This window comes from Mesoplodon mirus (assembly GCF_964341445.2).
Source record: "Mesoplodon mirus genome assembly, chromosome: 4".
Taxonomy (NCBI): Eukaryota; Metazoa; Chordata; class Mammalia; order Artiodactyla; family Ziphiidae; genus Mesoplodon; species Mesoplodon mirus.
The window spans coordinates 118,410,006-118,436,614 of NC_138979.1; the positions used below are offsets into that span (position 1 = coordinate 118,410,006).

The window sequence follows — 26,609 nt, forward strand, 5'->3', positions numbered from 1 at the left end:
TTTACCTGGGCTTCTTTTGTGACCCAAGATATGATCTATCCTGAAAAATATTCCATGTGCACTTGAGAAGAAAATGTACTCTGTTGTTTTTGGATGGAATTTCCTATAAATATCAATTAACTCCATCTTGTTTAATGTATTGTTTAAAGCTGGTGTTTCCTTTCATTTTGGATGATCTGTCCATTGGTGTAAGTGGGGCATTAAAGTCCACTACTATGATTGTGTTAATGTCGATTTCCCCTTTTACGGCCATTAGCATTTCCCTTATGTATTGAGGTGCTCCTATGTTGGGTGCTTAAATATTTACCATTGTTATATCTTCTTCTTGGATTGATCCCTTGGTCATTATGTTGTGTCCTTCTTTGTCTCTTGTAATAGTCTTTATTTTAAAGTCTATTTTTTCTGATATGAGAATTGCTACTCCAGCTTTCTTTGGATTTCCCTTTGCATTGAATATCTTTTTCCATCCCCTCCCTTTCAGTCTGTATGTGTCCCTAGGTCTGAAGGGTGTCTCTTGTAGGCAGCATATGTATGTATCTTGTTTTTGTATCCATTCAGCCAGTCTGTGTCTTTTGGTTGGAGCATTTAATCCATTTACATTTAAGGTAGTTATCGATATGTATGTTCCTATTACCATTTTCTTAATTGTTTTGGGTTTTGTTATTGTAGGTCTTTTCCTTCTCTTATGTTTCCTGCCTAGAGAAGTACCTTTAGCATTTGTTGTAAAGCTGGTTTCGTTATGCTGAATTCTCTTAGATTTTGCTTGTCTGTAAAGGTTTTAGTTTCTCTGTCTAATCTCAATGGGATCCTTGCTGGGTAGAGTAATCTTTGTTGTAGTTTTTCCCCTTTCAACACTTTAAATATGTCCTGCCACTCCCTTCTGGCTTGCAGATTTTCTGCTGAAATGTCAGCTGTTAACCTTATGGGGATTCCCTTGTTTGTTATTTGTTGCTTTTCCCTTGCTGCTTTTAATATTTTTTCTTTGTATTTAATTTTTGATAGGTTAATTAATATGTCTTGTCATTTTTCTCCTTGGATTTATCCTATATGGGACTCTCTATGCTTCTTGGACATGACTGACTATTTCCTTTCCCATGATACTGCAGTTTTTGACTATAATCTCTTCAAATATTTTCTCAGACCCTTTCTATTTCACTTCTTCTTCTGGGATCCCTGTAATTCGAATGTTGGTACATTTAATGCTGTCCCAGAAGTCTCTGGAGCTGTCCTCAATTCTTTTCTTTCTTTTTTCTTTATTCTGCTTTGTGACAGTTATCTCCACTATTTTATCTTCCAGGTCACCTATCCAGTCTTCTGCCTCAGTTATTCTGCTATTGATTCCCTCTAGAGAATTTTTAATTTCATTTATTGTGTTGTCCATCATTGTTTGTCTTTAGTTCTTCTAGGTCCTTGTTGAACGTTTCTTGAATTTTCTCCATTCTATTTCTGAGATTTTTGTGTCATCTTTACTATCATTACTCTGAATTCTTTTTCAGGTAAATTGTTTATTTCCTCTTCATTTGTTTGGTCTGTTGGGTTTTTACCTTGTTCCTTCATCTGCTGCATATTTCCTTGTCTTCTCATATTATTTAATATGGGATCTCCTTTTCGCAGGCTGCAGGTTCACTGTTCCTCTTATATCTGCTGTCTGCCCCCAGTGGGTGAGTTTGGTTCAGTGACCTTTGTAGAATTCCTGGTTGGGGGAATGGTGCCTGTATTCTGGTGGATTTTGTCCCTCTGGTGGGCAGGGCTGCGTCCAGTGGTGCGTTTTGGGGTGTCTGTCACCTTATTATTGTTTTAGGCAGCCTTTCTGCTAATGGGTGGGGTTGTATTCCTGTCTTGCTAGTTGTTTGGCATGGGACGTCCAGCACTGGACCTTGCTGGCCATTGGTTGGAGCTGGGTCTTAGTGTTGAGACAGAGATCTCTGGGAGAGCTCTCGCTGATTAATATTACATGGGGCCAGGAGGTCTATGGTGGTCCAGTGTCCTGGACTCGGCTCTCCCACCTTGGAGGCTCAGGCCCAACAGTTGGACAGAGCACCAAGACCCTGCCAGCTGCATGGCTTGGCAGAAAAGGAAGAACCAAAAACCAAAACAAAAAAACAAATACGAACAGACAGAACCCTAAGACAAACTGTATAAGCAAAACTAAACAGACAAAATCACACACAAAAAAATACACACACACAAAGAAAAAAAATAGAGAACCTGAACCAATAAACAAACCCATCAATGAAAGCACACACTAAAAACTAAGATAAACATAACACCAAAAACAAATCAAAGGCAGAAAGCAAACCCCAAGTCTACAGTTGTACCCGAAGTCCATTGCCTCAATTTTTGGAACGTCCGTCTTCTATTCAGGTATTCCCCAGATGCGGGGCTTATCAAACCTATTTTGGGGATTTAATCTGCTGCTCCTGAGGCTGCACAGAAAAATTTCCCTTTCTCTTCTTTGTTTGAACAGCTCCTGGGTTTAAACTTGGGTTTTTGCCCCGCTTCTGCATGTAGTTTGCCCTCAGGCATTTGTTCCCTGCCCAGACAGGAGAGGGTTAAAGCAGCAGCTGATTAGGGCTCTCTTGCTCACTCAGACCTGGAAGAGAGAGGGGTATGGTAGTCATAGTTGGCACGCAGGGCGTGCCTGCAGTGGCAGAGGCCAGCATGACATTGCAACAGCCTGAGGCGTGCTGTGTGCCATGTGTTCTCCTGGGGTAGTTGTCCGTGGATCATGGGACCCTGGCAGTGGCATGCTTCACAGGCCTCAGGGGGGTGTGGGTAGTTATCTGCACTTGTACACAGGATTCTTGGTGGCAGCGGCCACGGCGGTAGTGGTCTGTGCCCGTCTCTCAGTTCCGAGATGATAGCCACAGCTCGCGTCTATCTCTAGGGCTCGCTTAGGCAGTGTTTTGCCATCTGTGGGCCCATGGAGCAGGAAGCCCCTCTCCTCATGCACCCCTAAATATTGGTCTCTTGCCTCTCCCACCGGTCCAGACTTTTTCCTGGACTCCCTCTTGGCTAGCTGTGGTGCACTAGCCCCCTTCAGGCTGTCTTCATGCAGAAAACCCCAGCCATCTCCCTGGGGTCTGATCTCTGAAGCCCGAGCCTCAGCTCCCAGACCCCACGTGCCCGGGCGGGTGATCAGACAAGTGTCTCAGGCTGGTGAGTGCTGGTCAGCACGAATCTCCTGTGTGGGAATCTCTCTGCTTTGCCCTCTGCACCCCTGTTGCTACACTCTCCTCCATGGCTCCAAAGCTTCCCCCACTTCCCACCCCCCATCTCTGCCAGTGAAGGGACTTCCTAGTGTGTGGAAACTTTTCCACTTTCACAGCTCACTCCCAGAGCCACAGGTCCCATCCCTATTCTTTTGTCTTTGTTTTTTCTTTTTTCTTTTGCCCTACCCAGGTATGTGGGGATTTTCTTGCCTTTTGGGAAGTGTGAGGTCTTCTGCCAGCATTCAGTAGTGTTCTCTAGGAGTTGTTCCACATGTACGTGTATTTTTGATGTATTTGTGAGGAGGAAGGTGCTCTCCACTTCCTACTCCTCTGCCATCTTGAAGGTCTCCATGCAATAGATTTTTATTAGCTGCTGGCTCACCAGGGTGATGTGGGACACCAGTTGGCCTGCAGCTTCTATGGCTCCTGTGGCTCCTGCAGGATCCTTATTCGGCCAGGTGCTTGGTTAGCCCTGTGCTGAAGGATACCATGTTCTCCTGGAAGATATTCACATCATCAAAGTTGAGGTCCCGTCAGAGCAGTGGGAGCTGCAGACCAGGCTTCAGTAGGAAATTGCTACACAGGCACAGAGGAGACCAGCACTCCTTCAGGCCTTCCTGCAACTTTGGCTGTGGAGGAGTAAACTTGAAAGCTGGAGCAGTCTATCCAGCCTGAAATTCCTCCTTGGGTGCAGCCTTTCAGCAGTGGCCTACTCTGTGTGTTTTTTTAAGTTAATTCTTACTGGAGTATATTTGCTTTACAATGTTGCATTAGTTTCTGCTGTACCATGAAGTGAATCAGTTATACAAATATGTATATCCCCTCTTTGTTAGCTTTCCTTCCCATCTAGGTCACCACAGAGCACTGAGTAGCATTCTCTGTGCTATATAGTAGGTTCTCATTAGTTATCTCTTTTACACATAGTAGTGTATATATGTCAATCCCAGTCTACCAATTCATCCCACCTCACCTTCCCCCCTTGGTATCCATAAGCTTGTTCTCTACATCTGTGTCTCTATTTCTTCTTTGCAAATAAGTTCATCTGTACAATGTTTCTAGATTCCATATGTAAGTGATATTATACCAGATTTGTTTTTCTCTTTCTGACTTACTTCACTCTGTATGGCACTCTCTAGGTCTATCCATGTCTCTGCAAATAGCACTATTTCGTTCCTTTTTTTGACTGAGTAACATTCCGTTGTATATATGTACCACATCTTCTTTATCCATTCATCTGTAGATGGACACTTAGGTTGCTTCCATGTCCTGGCTACTGTAAACAGTGCTGCAGTGAACACTTCAGGGTATGTATCTTTTTGAATTATGGTCTTCTACAGGTATATGCCCAGGAGTGGGATTGCTGGGTCATATGGTAGTTCCATTTTTAGTTTTTTTTTGGAACCTCGATACTGTTCTCCATAGTGGCTGTACCAATTTACATTCCTACCAGCAGTGTAGGAGGGTTCCCTTTTCTCCACACCCTCGCCAGCATTTATTGTTTGTAGATTGCTAATGGCCATTCTGACCTGTGTGGGTGATACCTTATTGTAGTTTTGATTTGCATTTCTCTAATAATTAGTGATGTTGAGCATCTTTTCATGTGCCTTTTGGCCATTTGTACGTCTTCTTTAGTGAAATGTCTATTTAGGTCTACCCCCCATAGAGTTCCATGCATTTTGACAAAGCTTGCACATTCATATAAATAACACCCAGCTCGATAAATAGAACATTATCATTTTGTCCGAAGCCCATTTGTGCCCTCCAGCAGTCAGTCTCCTTCACAAAATAATTGGTATTCTGAGATCAGTATAGCTACACCAACTTTGTTTTAGTTAGTGCTCACAAGGAATATTTATTCCATCCTTTACTTTCAAACCTTCTGCATCTTTATTTTTAAAATATTTCCTGTTAACTGCTTATTGTTTTTTGTCAAGGAGGGACAACAATATTAACTCACATTTAATAAGGCAAGGTTGTATAGTAATGTAACCACTAAAAGGATAGTAACAGAATGTAATATACTGTAGAAGGGAAAGTAAAATGAAATAATAAAAACACTGGACTCATCCCAAAGGAGAAAAGAAAGGAGAAGGAGACAAAAAACAAAGTGAGCAAAATAGAAACCACATAATATAATGCTAGATCAAAATCCTAATATATTAATAATTGCACTGAATATAAATGGACAAAATACTCAAATTAGAAGAAAGAAACCATTTATTCTCTATGTTGCTGTGTCTGATATTGATATTTTTCATCTGGACACTTGGTTTCTTCAAGTCATTTTGTTTTTCAGTCCCTGTATTTGTTTCTTTTCCAAGGATGCCTTTCCTCTAGCTATGGACTTTGTATTAGAATGTTCCATCTGTCCTTATTATGTACCTATGGCTTCTACCCCCTAAAATATCACACAAAAGTTTCTTTTTGGAAAGCCATTTGTAATGCACATTTCCAAAAACATTGACATATTGAAAGATTGTTCAGAGGGCATTAATTATTTATTGATTAAATTTATCATCAATATAAAGATTATTCTTAGAATAGATTTCATGGTAACTATGAAGAAAATGTAGTTTGCACCTTCAGAGAGAAGGCATCTCACTGTGAAAAGAAGGGAATGTGGATTTTAACAGTGTACATAACTTGTATCTCTCTCTTTCATTTATGCACATATCTGTCTATCCATCTATCTACTTACCTATAGCTATCCTCTTTGTATAATGGTGGAAGAGATTCCATTTGTGTTATTCTCTAAGGAAGAATAATAATATATTCAGTTTTTGAATAACCATAAATCGAGTCTAGATATTAAAATGATAGAAATGGAAGTATTTTGACTTTTAAGTAGTGCAACTTGTTCCCAAAATTGAAAACATGGTTGTGGGTTGATATGGCAATTCTGAATCCTGCCCTCAGGCAGCAGCTGAACATTGTGCTTTATTAGCCATCAACATTTTGTTGCACTGCAGGCTATTGTTGATGCTCTAAGGACAGCAGTGTTAATACTAATGTTCAGAGTGTCAGTCTGGAGGGAAGACATTAATTGACCTCATGAGATTAAGCTATAAAAATAATATCTTTTATTTTGAGCATTAAAACATTTCAGACAGAACTTCAAATGCTCTTGGTAAAGTGATTAGTAACATAATCCAAAACTGATTTCCACTCAAAGTTTACCTTAGGGAAAATCATCTTCAGTTAGACTCTAAAAGTGAGAAGAAATCAGGAAGAGTAAATCTCAAATGTCTTTCTCTCCCCTTTCTCCTTCACACCATTCACCTGTGAACATACACATTCAGGTACAGGCCTATGGATCCCTGGTGTATATCTCCTTGTAGATCATTTACCTCATTTTATTAAATTTCACCTTCCCCTCATGATATGAGAAGAAATCTTTAAATCATGGAAAATGAATATAGGCTCTATCATCTCATGAACTGCACTCTATCATTGATTTTAACTTTTCTTTACATTTCCAAATAATCAGTTGAAAATTAAATCTTCTAAAACTGTTTTCTCAGGCTGATTCACATTTCTTCTCCCTCCTTTTCTAAAGCAGTCAGAAAAAAAAAAAAGCATGAGAAACTGTAATACTTACACTGTTGTATTATATATGAATGGTTCCTTGGTTCCACAAAGAATATGAGAAAACATCTGTCTGTGGTTATAAAATTTCAAAAAATAGCCCATATAAATTATCTCATTAATTATTGTAATACTTTTTGAATTAAATATTGTCATCTTGAAGTAGTATCTAAGAAATCTTATTTGCCTATAATTCCTGAACTGGAAAATCTAAAGAGCTCAAAAGTTTAACTAGCTTGTGAATACTGAGACTGGGCCTCAGTCTGGTTTATCTGATTCTGAAAAGAGTTTTGCTCTGAATAGCTAGAGGCAATAAAACATTGAATTCTACACCTTTACCTGGACATATTTATGTCCTTCAATTGAAATCATACTGTTTAACTTTCATGCTCTATTTTTCATTTTACTTTTTTGTTTTTGTATGTAATTTAGAGAATACCAGATATCCTCAAAGTCATTTGTTTAAGCTGACAGATAGTTCATCAGCCTGAATGCTTTGCTGGATCCATTCCACTCTCCTGATTATTTCTCCAGTATGGTTGGATGAACAAAAAAGAAAATTCAATATGAGACACTATATGTTTGAGGTTGCTGCTATCATAACTAATATAACACCTCAGCCCTACCCTGCTAGGAGTACAAATTTGCTCAATTACTTTGGACAGTTCTTGAGCAGTATACCCATACCATGTGATTCAACAATTCTGCTTCTAGGTTATGCAGCCAACAGAAATTCTAGTCTTAAATCCATATGTGGAGGCATGTAAATAAGTACTCATAGAAGCACTATTTATACCAGCATTAAATTAATAACCTCCAATATGCCCATTAATAATAGAAGGGATAAATAAAATTTTTGTATATTCATAAAATGCATGAGAAATTATGACCTTCTACTACACAGAAAAATATGGACATAGTTCACAAATACGAAGTTGAATGAAAAAGCCATGTATAAAAAATCCATATATAGGTTTTTATTAATAATAGAATTTGGTAACATGCCATATATTCCATATTCAAGTCTCTTACTTAACATCATGTCAAATTTCTACATGAATGTTCTAGAATTGGATAACTCATTGATTCTGATGGTATTTTGAAACTCATATAGTGATATGAAATAAAAATTAATTACCCCATAGTAGAGTAGAATAATTATCTCCCAACACAAGGAGGGAAAATCCAACTTTTGAAACATAAGATGAACTTTGACAAATGAAGTTTATTAAGTGCAATTGATATTTGGTGAAAGATCTAGAAATCTTGAAAGATGGGCATAGAGATAGTTTGCTTTGAAACAATATAGGTGCAGTGACATGTTATTACATGTTATTACATGTTATTACTCATATAGCATTTGAAAGTATGTGGTGTGATAGAACAATTGGATATGGAGGTTGACTACTAAAACCTACTAAAACGGATAAACATTCAGATCTTGGTTCTGTACAAAATCTGAACTTTCTATAAGTTACAGTTCTCAAAAATTGAATAGGCTGCCTCCTAATTGAAAAATGTCTCCCAACGTGTATGTTTTAGGCCAAGGTCACAATTCAAGTAATGTAGATATGGTTTTAAGCAACTTCCAAAGTGCTTTTCCAACCTGAAGTGTTATGCAGGTATCTTTAAGAAAAATCCTTTATTTGAATTAACATTGAGCACTTTTACTATTTTTGAGGATTTTTCCCCCATGCTTCCTTTTATTATCACATGGAGGGTTATTTAACCTTTTAAAGAAAAATATTAAAAAAAACACACATTAAGACAAAACGTGGTGAATCTTCCGCAGAAACTTTAGTAACATTGATGTTGGCGGTATTGGAATAGATGGGGTATGCAACCGTGGCAGTGCTCGTGTGCAGTTATGCTTTAGGCTTTTCTTATGTGTTAATATGGGTGTTCCAGTTCAATCTGAATATAGTGCTATGCATATTATTGTTACTAAATCTTGCCTTCATAATAATTTATACATATGTGACCTACTGAAAAGCAGGCATTTATATCTTTGGGAGGATAAGTGGGAAGTCATAGATTTAGAACAATAATCAACTTGAATTCGTGCTGCTTGCACAGGTACAAATTTTTAATATAATCTCAGGCAGGAAAATGCTTTCAGGTATGTTGTCTCAGTCGGGAGTTGAGAGAGCATATGCACAGTGGCAGACACCAGCAACTAGCTTTTGACGGCTTCAGAGATAAAGTCATTATAAACCTGGGCTTTAAACCAAATGTTGTGCTGGTTGTTGTCTAGACTTATGCTTAAAATGCACACTATGTTTTAAAAGTAAGGTTGAAAGTCACTGGAGTAAAACAAATAAATGAGGAAGCTGCCATTTTATATTACCTCTTCTCTATGTAAATGATAACTGATATTCCAAAGACATAGTTTGCCTTGAATTGAAATTATTTTTATGTTGAGCAATAATGAACTCATCTATGGGCATGTTTTTAAAAGATAAGTTAATAAATAAGGGAATAAAAATTAACACTCTATGTAATAAAAATTTAGTTACTTGCTCCTGATTGCTCTTTTACATTAAAGACTAGGAGCAGAATCCTTTTCTATTTTACCTAAAAAATATGTTTATTGTCAACAATCATATATATATATATATATATATATATATATATATATATATACGTATATATATAGGTATATATATATACCTATATATACATGTATATATATATAGGTATATATATATACATACATATACATATACATATATATATATATATACGTATATATATATATATATGTATATATATATATATATATATATCTTAAACACAACTATATAACTCTGAAAACTGTCTACAGTTGTCCCTCAATACCCTTGGTGGACTGGTTTCAGGATCCCCATGGATACCAAAATCAGTGGATGCTCAAATTCCTTACACAATGGCATAGTATTTGCACATAAGCTATGCACATCCTCCTGTGTACTTGAAATCATCTCTAGATTATAATACCTAATACAATATAAATGCTTTGTAAACAGTTGCCGGTTCATGGCAAATTCAAGTTTTACTTTTTGAATTTTTTTAAAAAATATTTTCCATCCTAAGTTAGTTGAATCTGTGGATGCAGAACCCATGGATATGAAGGGCTGACCATATCATTTCTTAGACATCTCTGTTAAGACCCGTGAAATTTACCCAAGAAAACAGAGTTCTTTAAAAATTGTGCTAATTGATATTTTGAGAGGAAGAGGCCAATGGGAAATTTCGCATTTTGTCCATCAAAAGAAGCAGCAGTGATAAGTTTACCTGCAATGTAAGCACACATTAGCAACCTTATTTTTTGAATAGGAAAATTGTATATATATACACATATATATATATTTGTATTTATTTATTTATTTCCCATTCTAAGTTAAGAGATGTAAAAAGAAAGCCATTCACACTGGCATAGGCTAAGATATGAAAGAAAGTATTTTCTCATGAAGTTAGAATCTGTATTCATTTTTTAAGTTAAAAATATGAAAATGCTAGGTAATATCTGAACCATAATTTAATTTCCTTTTTGTCAATATATATTCTTTATGGTCATATTTAAGTTGTCAAATAACTAAATGCTCTTCTTAAAAACAAATGAATAATCTTTTATTCATATGAAAATTCTATTCTAGATATAACTGTTCTGCAAATTAAAATACAGCATTAAAAAAAAACAATGGGGGCTTCCCTGGTGGCACAGTGGTTGGGAGTCCGCCTGCCAATGCAGAGGACGCGGGTTCGTGCCCCAGTCCGGGAGGATCCCACATGCCGCGGAGCGGCTGGGCCCGTGAGCCATGGCCGCTGAGCCTGCGCGTCCGGAGCCTGTGCTCCGCAATGGGAGAGGCCACAACAGTGAGAGGCCCGCGTACCGCAAAAAAAAAAAAAAAAACCAATGGCAAAGAAAAAATTGAGACAAGTTTTGTAAAACTGAGTCTCTTGAACAAGTCATAGAATTAACACGTGAGAATAGTCTAATGATGTCATAGGAATGTTGTTAGAAATTTATGTATGAGAGTTGGTATGAACAAAATCTTAAAAACACAAATTTCCTGCAGTTAAATACTTTCTTCAGCATCTATTCTAATTAGGTTTCAAAGTGAACATACCCAGATCTGATGATGTGGGGAAAGGGGGAAGATGATAATCATCAGTGCCAGCTAACAAATGTATAAATTATATGGTTATAAAAGTTATGCATATCAGTTATTTAACACTCACCATAGTCCTAAAAAGGATATAAGGTAATGCCCAATAAACAATAGAGTCACATAAATGTTACTGATTCAAGATTGTAGTTTATATAATCACCATTTTCAGCTAAAATAACATGGCTAAAAATTTTGTCTAACACAAAGTAATGAGTTTAGAATCATGGCATAGAGCTAAGATTTCCCAACTTCAGTGTTTTTTCACTCAATCATGCATCCCTATAATTTAGGATAATGGCTTCTATTAAATCCCACTTCAGTTTCCTTTTACTTTACACCTAAATGAAGGTCAGAAGAGGAGATTGACATAGCATAGAGGATGTAATATTTTCATTTGCTTCAGTTTAAATATTGCTTGCCACTCAAAGTGACAACTGACATCATAGTATTGTATAGTAAGCCCACTGCTTTCAGCTTGTTATAAACCTGGAAAAAGAATTTCCTGTCTGAGGAATCTAAGTCTCTGATTTCACTTGAAATAACTTTGGGTCAAAAAATGCTGCTTTGGAGAAATAGCATGAAATATAGGATCATTATCAATGGTACCTTCCATTTTTCTAAGAAGATGAGTATTTCTTTTATATGTTTGCCAAATGCTACGTATAATATAAAATTCCGCTTTAAATAAATACATTCTTCATTTTCAGATCTAGAATGATTCTCTTTTTCCTGCCTTTGACTTTTCCACTACAATTACAGTAAACTGTCAGAAGCAAATACACTACTAAGACAACTGAAGCTTTATGAAATATTCCACAGCAATGTGATACTGTAGCTGACTTTGTCAGCACCATCATTTTATTTCTCATAAACCCTTGCACTTGGGAGAAATAAATGGTCTGCATCATTAATTTCTATGCCCGAATAAAGAGTTTCTCAGCAGGTTGCACATGAGCTACTTAAACTGGAGTGGTGTTAAGAAAGTCATTAATTATCCCGAAATGAATTTTAAGAATGTGAAAATTGCATTTGTGAGAGTCCATATCCTCTGAGGGGGGCTCGCTAAAAGCTGGACAATGATGTACTGGCACCAACCAGAAAAAAAAATTAAGTGTTATTTCACACAGGGACTTTAGGCCATAGGTTACCCATTTAAGGTGATCTTAGAGCAAAGGGTGGGAGTGACATATGTGTAATGCATTTCATCTCTGCCTAACCAAAAGTCGTGAGTGGTGTTGGCTATGTACATATGAGATTTAATATGGGTTCTAAAATGCACAAAGCAAGTGTGCATCAATTTATCTGGGATTCCTGGATAGTGTCTATTTTTTATCTTTTAGAATAATCAAGATTTGTAGTACTTAATGTTTGTCCTTTTATTAGCACTTAGCATATATTAATTCATTTAATACTCAAAATGACACATAAGCTAGGTATCTAATAAAGTCTCCATTTACCAAGTGAGGAAATTATGGCAGAGAGGAGCAAAATTATTTATCAGAGCTGAAATTTGGACCCAGGCAGTAAGGCTCTAGAATCTGTTCTTAATATCACACATGAGTATATCCTGTCATATCTACTTGCTTTTCTCTAGGCCTGAACGGAGGATCTTTTAGACGTAAGGTCCACCTTTACCAATCTTTTCTGTTCAGCAAATCATCAGTTCTAAGCAGTAAACATTATGAATCCTCTGGTAAAAAATGATAATGTCCAAAAGAGAGTAGTAGGAAATAATTTACTTCTGAATAGGGAAATTTCACAATATCTGGGCTCCTTTGCCTTTTGATTTCATTTTTACTCTACTTGTCTAATAAGAATGGGCAGAATTTCTTTTGAAAACTTTTAGTTAGAACCAAAAACTCTTCTAGCTTTGTAAAGGGACTTGTCAACTTGCTACTAAATGTTTTTTTAATCATTCTTTATTTTAATTTCTCTGACAGAAGGCTTGTAAAGAATATACAGATGTAATGAATATTTCATAAAAATATGATTTATTAGGACTTCTCTGCCTTTGCTTCAAAAATTTCCATCCTTCAGAGAGCAAATACACAAAAACTACCTGCTGGTATAGTAACTAAACCAAATCCCCTGAAGGCAAACCCAAATTTCATAATAACTTCTGGCCTTTATAGATCATGAAAAAGATAGTCAAATGTTCTATTAATACTTTAGGTAGCAAAGGAATATAGTTCTTAGCTACCACATGTGGCTGTCAGAACTGTCAGCTATGCCACTGTAAAATTATTAATGATATAATTTTTTATGAGCTCCATGTCTTTTTATATGAAAATAAAATTGATTTAAGGTCTAGAGGTAAAGAAAATGCTTATAACAGTTGCTTAGGGTACTTTACCAGTGCCACCAATTTCTTTCTAAATATTCTCTCCAGCTGGTTACTTCACTCTTTGTAATAACATGTATATGTATCTGTCCTATTTGTTTATGAATAGAGTTGCCTCCAAATGATCACCTTTTCTTTTCACTACAATATCAGTATTATTGCATGGTGTCAATTCTCTACAGTGACATCAGGCATAATTTGTCACAATCATTAATTATTATTTATAGAATATCCACTAGATGAATGCCTTAAAGGGCAACAGAAATACCTAAAGCACAAATGAAGATGAATAACTGTAATAACTGTAATTTATCTCCTTCTTCTTTTGTGCGACTCTGATTTAATACCTGACTTATTCTCAGGTTGTGGTGCACATCACTCTTAAAAAGAATATGCTGTCGAAGGCCAACTTATAATTGCCCCATTGGGGCTGGTGACATTTCCTTATTCCAAATATGTATTAGCATACGTTTATTTTTTACAAATACTTGAGGTAACCAATTAGTTGATGTTTTGGAATGCACAAGTAATGATTTTGTTCTGATAGAGGTAGAAACGTACATATGTTACTCTTAAGAGCCAAAAATATTTTTAAGAGAAACTTGAAGTTAAATATTAATGAGTTAAATACTGTTTATGCTTGCTGTTTTAAGAATTCTGGTTTGACATTTTTAGTAATATTACTTAAAAGCACAACAAAATAAAAAAATTCTGAATTAAAATTTTTTTGCTACATTCTGCTGGAACAGAATATGCTAAAATTGTATTTCCCTTGGGCGGTAGTTCTCAAAGTTTCATGTTCCTAAGGATATTTTAAAATACAGATTTCTGGGACTTCAGCGCTAGATGTTTTGATTCATTAGGTCTGAGGTGTGGCCCAAGAATTTGCACCTCTAAAAATTTCTAGGTGATATTGGTACTGCTGGTCCTGGGAATACACTTGGAGCAGTGCTGTCTTAAGAGACTCAAGATGTAAACACATCTAAAGCCTTGTGGAAATAAATGTTCCCATTACAATCACAGTTATTGACATTACTTAAGTAAGCTGACACTATAGGAGAAGAAAAAAGAAAAAAAAATAGTTTCAGTGTGATCTAATTAGGATTAATATTGTTCATGTCTTGAACATCATTGGATAAGGAAAGAAATCAAGTTAGACAGGTAAGAGAAACACACTGCTGTATGCATGTCATATTTCTAACATAATGTAAGAAAATTAAATGAAGCTGCATTAGGAAATGAATGTTTTAATTATATAGGCTTTGTGTTTAGATGTTAAAACTGAAATGAGATATTTAGTTACAGTTATTTTATGTTTCTTTTTTGTTGTTGTTGTTTCTGCTTTATAACAAAGTGAATCAGTCATACATATACATCTGTTCCCACATCCCTTCCCTCATGCATCTCCCTCCCTCCCACCCTCCCCATCCCACCCCTCCAGGCGGTCACAAAGCACCGAGCTGATCTCCCTGTGCTCTGCGGCTGCTTCCCACTATCTATCTACCTTACGTTTGGTAGTGTGTATATGTCCATGCCTCTCTTTCGCTTTGTCACAGCTTACCCTTCCCCCTCCCCATATCCTCAAGTCCATTCTCAAGTAGGTCTGTGTCTTTATTCCCGTTTTACCCCTAGGTTCTTCATGACATTTTTTTTCTTAAATTCCATATATATGTGTTAGCATACGGTATTTGTCTTTCTCTTTCTGACTTACTTCACTCTGTATGACAGACTCTAGGTCTATCCACCTCATTACAAATAGCTCAGTTTCGTTTCTTTTTATGGCTGAGTAATATTCCATTGTATATATGTGCCACGTCTTCTTTATCCATTCATCCGATGATGGACACTTAGGTTGTTTCCAGCTCCGGGCTATTGTGAATAGAGCTGCAATGAACATTTTGGTACATGTCTCTTTTTGAATGATGGTTTTCTCAGGGTATATGCCTAGTAGTGGGATTGCTGGGTCATATGGTAGTTCTATTTGTAGTTTTTTAAGGAACCTCCATACTGTTCTCCATAGTGGCTGTACCAATTCACATTCCCACCAGCAGTGCAAGAGTGTTCCCTTTTCTCCACACCCTCTCCAGCATTTATTGTTTCTAGATTTCTTGATGATGGCCATTCTGACTGGTGTGAGATGATATCTCATTGTAGTTTTGATTTGCATTTCTCTAATGATTAATGATGTTGAGCATTCTTTCATATGTTTGTTGGCAGTCTGTATATCTTCTTTGGAGAAATGCCTATTTAAGTCTTCTGCCCATTTTTGGATTGGGTTGTTTGTTTTTTTGCTATTGAGCTGCATGAGCTGTTTATAAATTTTGGAGATTAATCCTTTGTCAGTTGCTTCATTGGCAAATATTTTCTCCCATTCTGAGGGTTGTCTTTTGGTCTTGTTTATGGTTTCCTTTGCTGTGCAAAAGCTTTCAAGTTTCATTAAGTCCCATTTGTTTATCTTTGTTTTTATTTCCATTTCTCTAGGAGGTGGGTCCAAAAGGATCTTGCTGTGGTTTATGTCATAGAGTGTTCTGCCTATGTTTTCCTCTAAGAGTTTGATATTTTCTGGCCTTACATTTAAGTCTTTAATCCATTTTGAGCTTATTTTTGTGTATGGTGTTAGGGAATGATCTAATCTCATACTTTTACATGTCCCTGTCCAGTTTTCCCAGCACCACTTATTGAAGAGGCTGTCCTTTCTCCACTGTACATTCCTGCCTCCTTTACCAAAGATAAGTTGACCATATGTGCGTGGGTTTATCTCTGGGCTTTCTATCCTGTTCCATTGATCTATCTTTCTGTTTTTGTGCCAGTACCACACTGTCTTGATTACTGTAGCTTTGTAGTATAGTCTGAAGTCAGGGAGCCTGATTCCTCCAGCTCCTTTTTTCATTCTCAAGATTGCATTGGCTATTCAGGGTCTTTTGTTTTTCCAAACAAATTTTGAAATTTTTTGTTCTAGTTCTGTGAAAAATGCCAGTGGTAGTTTGATAGGGATTGCATTGAATCTGTAGATTGCTTTGGGTAGTAGAGTCATTTTCACAATATTGATTCTTCCAATCCAGGAGCATGGTATATCTCTCCATCTATTTGTATCATCTTTAATTTCTTTCATCAGTGTCTTATAATTTTCTGCATACAGGTCTTTTGTCTCCTTAGGTAGGTTTATTCCTAGATATTTTATTCTTTTTGTTGCAATGGTAAATGGGAGTGTTTTCTTGATTTCACTTTCAGATTTTTCATCAGTAGTGTATAGGAATGCCAGAGATTTCTGTGCATTAATTTTGTATCCTGCTACTTTACCAAATTCATTGATTAGCTCTAGTAGTTTTCTGGTAGCATGTTTAGGATTCTCTATGTATAGTATCATGTCATCTGCAAACAGTGACAGCTTTACTTCTTCTTTTCCAATTTGGATTCCTTTTATTTCCTTTTCTTCTCTGATTGCTGTGGCTAAAACTTCCAAAACTAGGTTGAATAAGAGTGGTGAGAGTGGGCAGCCTTGTCTTGTTCCTGACCTTAGTGGAAATGGTTTCAGTTTTTCACCATTGAGGACGATGTTGGCTGTGGGTTTGTCATATATGGCCTTTATTATTTTGAGGAAAGTTCCCTCTATGCCTACTTTCTGCAGGGTTTTTATCATAAATGGGTGTTGAATTTTGTCGAAAGCTTTCTCTGAATCTATTGAGATGATCATATGGTTTTTCTCCTTCAACTTGTTAATATGGTGTATCATATTGATTGATTTGCGTATATTGAAGAATCCTTGCATTCCTGGAATAAACCCCACTTGATCATGGTGTATGATCCTTTTAATGTGCTGTTGGGTTCTGTTTGCTAGTATTTTGTTGAGGATTTTTGCATCTATGTTCATCAGTGATATTGGCCTGTAGTTTTCTTTCTTTGTGACATCCTTGCCTGGTTTTGGTATCAAGGTGATGGTGGCCATGTAGAATGAGTTTGGGAGTGTTCCTTCCTCTGAAATTGTTTGGAAGAGTTTGAGAAGGATGGGTGTTAGCTCTTCTCTAAATGTTTGATATAATTCACCTGTGAAGCCATCTGGTCCTGGGCTTTTATTTGTTGGAAGATTTTTGATCACAGTTTCAATTTCAGTGCTTGTGATTGGTCTGTTCATATTTTCTATTTCTTCCTGATTCAGTCTTGGCAGGTTGTGCATATCTAAGAATTTGTCCATTTCTTCCAGGTTGTCCATTTTATTGGCATAGAGTTGCTTGTAGTAATCTCTCATGATCTTTTGTATTTCTGCAGTGTCAGTTGTTACTTCTCCTTTTTCATTTCTAATTCTATTGATTTGAGTCTTCTCCCTTCTTTTCTTGATGAATCTGGCTAATGGTTTGTCAATTTTGTTTATCTTCTCAAAGAACCAGCTTTTAGTTTGGTTGATCTTTGCTATCGTTTCCTTCATTTCTTTTTCATTTATTTCTGATCTGATCTTTATGATTTCTTTCCTTCTGCTAGCTTTGGGGGTTTTTTGTTCTTCTTTCGCTAATTGGTTTAGGTGCAGGGTCAGGTTGTTTACTTGAGATGTTTCCTGTTTCTTAAGGTGGGATTATATTGCTATAAACTTCCCCCTTAGAACTGCTTTTGCTGCGTCCCATAGGTTTTGGGTCATCGTGTCTCCATTGTCATTTGTTTCTAGGTATTTTTAAATTTCCTCTTTGATTTCTTCAGTGATCACTTCGTTATTGAGTAGTGTATTGTTTAGCCTCCATGTGTTTGTATTGTTTACAGATCTTTTCCTGTAATTGATGTCTAGTCTCATAGCATTGTGGTCGGAAAAGATACTTGATACAATTTAAATTTTCTTAAATTTACCAAGGCTTGATTTGTGACCCAAGATATGATCTATCCTGGAGAATGTTCCATGAGCACTTGAGAAAAATGTGTATTCTGTTGTTTTTGGATGGAATGTCCTATAAATTTCAATTAAGTCCCTCTTGTTTAATGTATCTTTTAAAGCTTGTGTTTCCTTATTTATTTTCATTTTGGATGATCTGTCCATTGGTGAAAGTGGGGTGTTAAAGTCCCCTACTATGATTGTGTTACTGTCGATTTCCCCTTTTATGGCTGTTAGTATTTGCCTTATGTATTGCCTATGTTGGGTGCATAAATATTTACACTTGTTATATCTTCTTCTTGGATAGATCCCTTTATCATTATGTAGTGTCCTTCTTTATCTCTTCTAATAGTCTTTATTTTAATGTCTATTTTGTCTGATATAAGAATTGATACTCCAGCTTTCTTTTGATTTCCATTTGCATGGAATATCTTTTTCCATCCCCTTAGTTTCAATCTGTATGTGTCTCTAGGTCTGAAGTGGGTCTCTTGTAGACAGCATATATATGGGTCTTGTTTTTGTATCCATTCAGCCACTCTGTGTCTTTTGGTGGGAGCATTTAGTCCATTTACATTTAAGGTAATTATTGATATGTATGTTCCTATTCCCATTTCCTTAATTGCTTTGGGTTTGTTATTGTAGGTATATTCCTTCTGTTGTGTTTCTTGCCTAGAGAAGTTCCTTTAGCATTTGTTGTAAAGCTGGTTTGGTGGTGCTGAACTCTCTCAGCTTTTGCTTGTCTGTAAACGTTTTAATTTCTCCATCAAATCTGAATGAGATACTTGCTGGGTAGAGTAATCTTGGTTGCAGGTTTCTCTCCTTCATCACTTTAATTATGTCCTGCCACTCCCTTCTGGCTTGTAGAGTTTCTGCTGAGAGATCAGCTGTTAACCTGATGGGGATTCCCTTGTGTGTTATTTGTTGTTTTTCCCTTGCTGCTTTTAATATGATTTCTTTGTGTTTAATTTTTGACAGTTTGATTAATATGTGTCTTGGTGTATTTCTCCTTGGATTTATTCTGTATGGGACTCTCTGTGCTTCCTGGACTTGATTAACTATTTCCTTTCCCATATTAGGGAAGTTTTCAACTATAATCTCTTCAAATATTTTCTCAGTCCCTTTCTTTTTCACTTCTTCTTCTGGAACCCCTATAATTCGAATGTTGGTGCGTTTAATGTTGTCCCAGAGGTCTCTGAGACTGTCCTCTGTTCTTTTCATTCTTTTTTCTTTATTTTACTCTGCATCAGTTATTTCCACTATTTTATCTTCCACCTCACTTATCCGTTCTTCTGCCTCAGTTATTCTGTTATTGATCCCATCTAGAGTATTTTTCATTTCATTTATTGTGTTTTTAATCGATGCTTGATTCATCTTTAGTTCTTCTAGGTCCTTGTTAACTGTTTCTTGCATTTTGTCTATTCTATTTCCAAGATTTTGGATCTTGGAAATAGAATCTTGGATCAGCTTTACTATCATTATTCTGAATTCTTTTTCAGGTAGACTGCCTATTACCTCTTCATTTGTTAGGTCTGGTGGGTTTTTATCTTGCTCCTTCTCCTGCTGTGTGTTTTTCTGTCTTCTCATTTTGCTTATCTTACTGTGTTTGGGGTCTCCTTTTTGCAGGCTGCAGATTCATAGTTCCCATTGTTTTTGGTGTCTGTCCTCAGTGGCTAAGGTTGTTTCAGTAGGTTGTGTAGGCTTCCTGGTGGGGTGGACTAGTGCCTGTGTTCTGGTGGTTGAGGCTCGATCTTGTCTTTCTGGTGGACAGTTCCACGTCTGGTGGTGTGTTTTGGGGTGCCTGTGGCCTTTTTATGTTTTTAGGCAGCCTCTCTGCTAATGGGTGGGGTTGTGTTCCTGCCTTGCTAGTTGCTTGGCATAGGGTGACCAGCACTGTAGCTTGATGGTCGTTGAGTGAAGCTGGGTGTTGGTGTTGAGATGGAGATCTCTGGGAGATTTTCGCCGCTTGATATTATGTGGAGCTGGGAGGTCTCTTATATGTGGAGCTGGGAGGTCTCTTGTGGGCCCGTGTCCTGAAGTTGGCTCTCCCACTTCAGAGGCACAGCACTGCCTCTGGCTGCAGCACCAAGAGCCTTTCATCTACCCGGCTCAGAATAAAAGGGAGAAAAAGTAGAAAGAAAGAATTAGTTGAAGAAAGAAAGAGAGAGAGAAAGGAAGAAGGAAAGAAAGGAAGGAAGGAAGAAAGAAAGGAGGGAGAGAGGAAGGATGGAAAGAAAGAAAGAAAGGAGGGAGGGAGGGAGGAATGAAAGAAAAAGGAAGAGTGAATGGAAGAAGGGAGGGAGGAAGGAAAGAAAGACAGGAGGAAGGGAGGGAGGAAGGAAAGAAAAGGAATGTGAAAGGAAGAAGGGTGGGAGGGAGGAAGGAAAGAAAGACAGGAGGCAGGGAGGGAGGAAGGAAAGAAAAGGAATGTGAAAGGAAGAAGGGTGGGAGGGAGGAAGGAAAGAAAGACAGGAGGCAGGGAGGGAGGAAGGAAAGAAAAGGAATGTGAAAGGAAGAAGGGTGGGAGGGAGGGAGGAAGGAAAGAAAGACAGGAGGCAGGGAGGGAGGGAGGAAGGAAAGAAAGACATGAGGGCGGGAGGGAGGGAGGAAGGAAAGAAAAAGAGTGAAAGGAAGAAGGGAGGGAGGGAGGAAGGAAAGAAAGAAAGAAGGAAAGGAGGCGTGGAGGGAGGGAGGGAGGAAGGGAAGGTAGGAAAAAAAGAAAGAGCAGGTAAAGTAAAATAGAATAAAGTATGAAATATAGTAGCATTATTAAAATTAAAAAGTAATTACTGAAAAAAAAATGGACAGATAGAACCCTGGGACATATGGTGGAAGCAAAGCTATACAGAGAGAATCTTACACAGAAGAATACACATACACATTCACAAAAAGAGAGCAGGGGGAAAAATCAAAAATCTTGCTCTCCAAGTCCACCTCCTCAATTTGGGATAATTCGTTGTAAAAAGAGGAAAAGGGCGAGAAGTCTGAAATCTTGCTCTCCAAGTCCACCTCCTCAATTTGGGATAATTCATTGTAAAAATAGGAAAAGGGGGGAAAGTCTTAAATCTTGTCCTCAAAGTCCACTTCCTCAATTTGGGGTGATTCGCTGTCCATTCATGCACTCCACAGACGCAGGGCACATCAAGTGGACCATGGAGCTTTAATCCGCTGCCTCCGAGGCTGCACAGAGAGATTTCCCTGTCTCTGCTCTCACAGCTCCCGGGTCTCAGCCTTGGACCTGGCCCCGCCTCTGCGCGAAGGTCGCCGGAGGGCGTCCGTTCTTCGCTCAGACAGAACGGGTTTAAAGGAGCCGCTGATTCGGGGGCTCTGGCTCACTCAGGTAGAGGGGAGAGAAGGGCGCGCAGTGTGGGGCGGGCCTGCGGCGGCAGAGGCCGGCGTGACGTTGCACCAGACCAAGGCGCTCCGTGCGCTTTCCCGGGAAAGCCGTCCCCGGGTTCCGGGACCCGGCAGTGGCGGGGTGCACAGGCCCCCCGGAAGGCGGGGCGGACAGTGACCCGCGCTCGCACACAGGCCCCGTGGCGGCGGCAGCAGCAGCAGCCCCAGCGTCCCACGCCCGTCTCCGGGGTCCGAGCCTTTAGCCGCGGCTCGTGCCAGTCTCCGGCGCTTCCCAAAGCAGCCCTCTTAATGCCCTCTCCTCGTGCACCAGGAAACAAAAGGGAAGAAAAAGCCTCTTGCCTCTTCGGCAGCTCCAGACCCTTTCCCCGGACTCCCTCCGGGCTAGCCGTGGTGCACTAACCCCTTCCGGCTCTCTTCCTGCCGCCAGCCCCAGTCCTCTCCCTGCGCTCCAACTGAAAGCTGATACCCGAGCCTCAGCTCCCAGCCCCGCCCGCCCTGGCGGCCGAGCAGACAAGCCTCTCGGGCTGGTGTGTGCCTGAGGGCACCGATCCTCTGTGCCGGAATCTCTCCGCTTTGCCCTCCACACCCCTGTTGCTGTGCTCTCCTCCGCTACTCCAAAGCCTTCCCCCTCCGCAACCTGCAGTCTCCGCCCGCGAAGGGGCTTGTAGTGTGTGGAAACCTTTCCTCCTTCACGGCTCCCTCCCACTGGTGCAGGTCCCGTCCCTATCCTTTTGTCTCTGTTTATTCTTTTTTCTTTTGCCCTACCCAGGTATGTGGGGAGTTTCTTGCCTTTTGGGGGGTCTGAGGTCTTCTGTCAGCGTTCAGTAGGTGTTCTGTAGGAGTTGTTCCACGTGTAGATGAATTTCTGATGTATCTGTGGGGAGGAAGGTGATCTCCGTGTCTTACTCTTCCGCCATCTTCCTCCGGGGTCTATTTTATGTTTCTTGATAGGCTTTTTAAATAAAATTAATTTGAACGATAAATATATGAGAAAAAAATATTGAAACAAGGGTAATCATTCAGTGTGTAAGATGGGTATTGTAAAAGAAATGCCAGTGTAAGAATTAAACTTGTATTTTAGAGGTTGGCTCCACAGGTGGTAGGATTTTTCAGTCACCAAATGTTCTCCATCCGTGGGCTCTCTGAAAAATCTACCACCACAGGGTGTAGCTAATGTCAGTGCAATATAGTTGTGAGAAAGACCACTAGTAACCACTCATGGATGGCCAACTCATTCTCAGCCACAGCGGGTTTGTAAAAAGCTATTAAGGTTTCTACTGACCGAGAGATCACTTAAATTTCCAAGAAAGAACTCTTTAATGTGCCACTTCTCCAATTATGTATAACACCATTCCAACTCCAACTCAATTATTCAGTATTTTTTTTTTCATTATCAAATTGGAAAGCTCCGACTTTTCTGTTACCCAGCCACACAACTTTCTATTATACTGGATAGGGAAATTTTAATATATCAGTTTAATCATTCATAAATCACTGTAAGACCTGAGGAAAACAATGACATTTGCCTCTAATCTGAGCTGAGTCTAGACTGACTTATTCTTTTATTCTTTCATTCATTCATTCAGTCAACCTAAATTTCATGTGTTTATTTCCTCCCAGTTTCCAATATAGGCAGTGAGTATACATGGATGAATAACACAGTAGGACAACATGTTTCTTAACCTCAATTAACAAATTGTTTGATGGGGCAAAAAGGAAGATTACAGTGTCACAGTCTGCTGTTTTATTAGGCAGAGACGTGACTAATTCCAACCAACAGCTAATACTAAGAAATGATTTGGGTCATATTTGAACTAGAGCATTTAACTGCTGTTGCAAGACCCTTCAGAGTCCTTTCTATTGCCATTAAAAGAAACTATTTCTCATATTATTTTTGAAATGGTCGAGTCAGTTCTTCTTTGATCTTTTGCAAATTGTGTTTTTGAGAATATTTTAACTTTGGAGAGTGTATTGTGGAATATATGTCCTTGAGAGCTAGTTTGTCCCACCTTGGCCTCATCTGGGGAAAGAGAAAACCAAGGAAATAGGTGAGATGAGCCTTCAAGCTCTGGGTTAATATAATCACTGTGTTCTGCAAACATTAATTTAGCCCAGCACCTAAACTTTCCTAGATTTCAGACCCCGAAATGGAGTGGTAAACCTTGGTGTGTAGAGCTGCTTTGCCCTTAACTCTTGGAAAGTCTTATTTTGTTGCTTTGCATGTTACTTTTCTCCTTCCCTATTTTTGTGGACAGAATAAGAGAATAGGTGCTTTGAGGTGGTGCTCCTGCCCCCTCGCTGAAAAATGAAGGAGTCAAATCAATTTGTAATGCTTTGCTCAGAGTCCATTGTGATATATCTAAGAACAAGATAAAAGGAAATGTATTTCCAGTATGATATAATCCTAACTTTCTTAATCTCTCCCTTCTGTTCCTTGTGTCATTGTTGTCATTCACTTCACTTATATACAAGCATACATAAATATAAATATACAAACACAAGTATACATAATTGAACACATTCTTGGTATTATTATTTTGAAAAAATTTTAGCTGTTACATTAATTAAGAATAAGAAAAATAAAGCTTTTTTTAAACTTTCACTTCTTCCTTCTCCAATGCTCTCTCTTACTTGATGTAGATCCAAGTTTCTAACCTCTACTTTTTTTTTTTTTTCTTGAATGAACTTCTTTAAACATTTATTGCAAGGCAGGTCTTCTGGGAACAAATTCCCTCAATTTTTGTTGGTTGAGGAAGTCTTTAACTCATCTTCATTTTTAAAGGATAATTTTGCAAGGTACAGAGTTCTAAGTTGCTTGTTTTTTTTTTCACTCAACACTTTAAATACTTCACTGTCTTCTTGCTTGCATAGTTTCTGAAGAGAAGTCAGATATAATTCTCATCTTTGTTCCTCTATAGTTAAGAATTTTTTCCTCTGACTTCTTTCCGGATTTTTTTTCTTTATCTTTGATTTTCTGTAGTTTGAAAATGATATGTGTAGGTGAGTTTTTTTGACATTTATTCTGCTTGATGTTCTCTGAGCTTGTTGGATCAGTGGTTTTGTTTCTGATATTAAATTGGGGGAATTCTCAGTCATTATTGTTTCAAATATATCTTCAGTTTCTTTCTCTCATTTCTACTATATATTCTGGTATTTTTACTATGCATATGTCACACCTTTTGCAGTTGTCCCACCATCCTTAGATATTTTGTACTAATTTTTTTAGTCTTTATACTCTTTCCTTTTCAATTTTTAAGGATTCTATTGATATATCCTCTAGCTCAGAAATTCTTTCCTTGGCTATGTCCAGTCTACTAGTAAGCCCATCAAAGGCATTCTTCATTTCTATTACAATGATTTTGATCTCTAGCATTTCTTTTTGGGTCTTTCTTAGGATTTCCATCTCTCTGCTTATAGCTATTGCATGTTTACTATACCCATTAGAGCCCCTAGCATATTAATCTTAGTTGTTTTAAATTCCTAATAATGCCAATAATCCTGCATGTCTGGTTCTGATACTTACTCTGTCTCTTCAAGTTGTGTCTTTTGCTTTTTGATAAGCTTGTAAATTTTTCTTGCTAGCTGAACATGATGTACTGGGTATAAAGAACTGCTGTAAGTGGGTCTTTCGTAATGTGGTGGTAAAGTGTGGGGGAAGGAGAAGAATTTTATAATCCTGTGGTTAAGTCTGATTCTTTAAATGAGACTGGACTATGAATTTCATAAGAATTTCTCAGTTTTTTCCTTCTTCTTAGGTGGAATAGGATGGCTAGAATGGGCTGGAGTTGGGTATTTCCCTTTCTCCAGGTCAGTTAGCCTCTGATAATACTCCAGCAGGTTAGGCTGTTTACCTAACTTTAAGTAAAATACTTTACCCTGAGGACAGGCCTTCTTAAGAATAAGAGAGTGCTCTGGCATATTTCAAAGTTGTTTCTTTTTGTCTCCTCCTACCAGAGCACTAGGAGCTTTTCCTCTAATATTTACTGTGGAAACCTTATCAAGTTCCTAGGGATGAATGTCACAGTATTGTGGGATCCCTTCTATGGCAGGTTCCCCCAGGAGATTTTAACTCTCAGACTTGTCCACACTGAGCCTCCAACAATTCATCAATTACAGTTCAGGTATCTCCACCCCAGCATTGCTTCCTGTGTCTGTTTCTGGTTTCCACTTGTGAGTCTCTGCTCCAGTAAGCAGTGACTCCCTGTATTTGCCTGTCTCTCCAGGCATCAGTTTGTCCTGTGCTCTCACTTGTCTTATGGATCCAAGAAAAGCTGTTGATATTTCAGTCTGTTCAGATTTTTACTTGTTAGGATGAAGAGGTGACTTCCATTGTGAGTCCTTAATATGGAAACAGAAACCAGACTCAACAGTTTTATTTTCTTTCTAAATTCTGCTTATAAATTGGACTGGGTTTTTTTTGTGTGTGTTTTGTTTTGGGTTTTGTTTTGTTTTGTTTTTCTGAGCTTATCTCTGTCTTATAGAACCTGATTATATTTGGCCAAAAGAAGCTATTTCATACATTCAACAATCTGTCTGGCAACAACCTTCCTTAAGTACATTTTTAGTTACTGTGGGTGACATAAGACAGGTTTCTATTTTTCAAGCCTCCAGTAATAATATTATTATGTTTTTCCTATCTTCACCGGCTTCTCACTTTCAAAGCCAGTGTTACATATGATAGCAATCAATTTCTAGTTGCCAATCTTAATAATGTTTGACTATTTATGCATAACATACATTCCCACATTCAACTGGAGTTTAGTTGATCTAGGATGGATTCAGTTGAAATGCATCTGCTCCATATTTTGCTTATACTTCTTTCACCAACGGGCTAGACTATGCATGTTTTTCTTAGGATGGTAGCAGAGGTTCAAGAGAGCAAGATCAATAGTACATGGATTTTTTTTAACCCTTTTGTCTCTTCACACCTGCTATAGTCATGTTTGTTCATAACAAATATGAACAGCATGACCAATTCTAAAGAAAACCTGCTTTCTGATCTACCTTCGGCCCACAGAAGTGGAGGATGTTTGAAGTAAATGTTTCTGAAGAGTTATCGAATCTGCAACCACTTAATCCATATTGGAACTACCCTTTTAAATGAAATTTTC

General features: G+C 38.0%; 1 long non-coding RNA gene across 1 annotated transcript in view; it reads left to right on the plus strand.

Annotated features, from left to right (window-relative positions):
* Positions 1 to 26,609, plus strand: part of LOC309803115 — a 355,789-nt gene that overhangs the window by 60,500 nt on the left and 268,680 nt on the right. The gene's annotated exons all lie outside the window — the stretch shown is intronic.